This window comes from Chaetura pelagica, unplaced genomic scaffold (assembly GCF_000747805.2).
Source record: "Chaetura pelagica isolate M959 unplaced genomic scaffold, ChaPel_1.0 scaffold190, whole genome shotgun sequence".
NCBI lineage: Eukaryota > Metazoa > Chordata > Aves > Apodiformes > Apodidae > Chaetura > Chaetura pelagica.
Window position 1 is genome coordinate 768,198 of NW_009952149.1, and position 1,787 is coordinate 769,984.

A 1,787-nucleotide genomic window follows, 5' to 3' on the forward strand; every position below is an offset into this window, starting at 1 on the left:
CCCCCACCCCCGAGGGGGTTCAGCGCCGCGTGGAGACGCCATTTTAAGTCAGTTTTGTCGGCTGACTCAAAGGACATTTCATGTTCGTGTAAGGAAATACCTGGTCCTTCACAATAGCCTAATAACATCTGAAATACAGGATTAAGGGAGCATACAAGAAAGAGGGGGAGGGACTTTTTACTAAGGCATATAGTGAGAGGAGAAGGGGTAATGGGTTAAAACTGGAAGAGGGGAGATTTAGATTAGACATTAGAAGGATATTCTTCACTATGAGGGTGGTCAGACACTAGAACAGGTTGCCCAGGGAAGTTGTGGAAATCCCACCCTTGGAAGTATTCAAGGGCACCGAATGGGGCTCTGAGCAATCTGGTCAAGTGGAAGGTGATCCTGCTGATGCAGGGGGGTTGGATCAAGATGATCTTTAAGCTAACTTCCAACCCTAGTCATTCTATGATGCTGTGATCTGTATCCTAGAAGAATCCTGGCACTGAATAACACCTCCTGGCTTCCATTTGGTTTAAAATGTTGCAATTAAAAGCTTTGCGGTATTAAAAAAAAAAAAAATAGATTGAATGTTCACATGCAAAACAATAATATTTCTGTTACAATACTTCTACAAGTTGCATAATCAATGGGTATGATAGCCTTTTAGGGATTTGTCTGGGGGACAGGAAAGTCACCTCTCAGTTTCTTTATGTATCCTTTGGAGAGCAATTTAGCTGTTTCATTCCATTAATTTTAAAACAAACAAAAAACCAAAAACATTTCTGCAGAACTTCAAAAAACTTCAAAACGAAAATGCTAGCAAACAAATCATAAGTCTCAGGAGCCATCAGTAGTTGCATGCCTGTCAGCATACAGGAAATCTTCAGAGTTTAGGTCAGACTCTATTATATAAAAATGAAAACATAATTAAATGAAGATTAAAAGATAATATAATCAGGATTAAATTTGCTGTTTTGTCTCTGGGAACTGCTCTATTGAAATCAGTACTGTTTTACTTCAGAAAAGCAAAAGCAGATGATTCTTTAAAGTCAAACCATGCATTCTTGTGATTTTTCACATGCAAATATGCCTGAAAAGAAAAAAAAAAATCAGGAATATTACAGTTTCTTTGGAGAATAATTTTTATGGATTTCATCCATCCAGGGGATTATTAATATTTGAATCAAGTTCCTATGAGACCTTAAGATTTCCATTAAATGTTTTTAAAATTTTGTCAAAAGCACTAAGCCAATTTCTTTTTATAAATCTGATCTCTGCCACTTGCCTTCACATTCTTTTTACCCATTGTCTATTTTCCAACTCCTTCCATGTTATTTAAATAGCATTTAGAGCTATTTAGAGAATTACAGAGATTTGAAATTCAAAATCTGACCGATTCTTCAGTTTACTTCTCCAGGGGAACTGTGTTAATCTCTGTATTCTATATAAATCTGTAAAAAAAAATAACAACAGTTGTGAACTCTGAAGAGGATTTGTCACTGCATTAAAAAGTCTACATATACAAATAAAAGACCCGTACTGGATTTCATCAGCAATGAAATTGTTTCATTAGCACATCATCAGGATATTTCTTCTTAAAATATTTAACAAAAATATCATTAATTTATCCTTTCAAATGAACAATAAAAAACCCAAAACCAACAAAACCAAAACCAAAACCAAAAATATTAAAACAAACAAACAGCTCCAATATACTAAAGCATTGTATTCAGGCATTAAAGAAAAAAAAAAAAAAAATAAGAAAGAAAAAAAAAGAAGCAAACAAAGAAAGAGGCCACCTT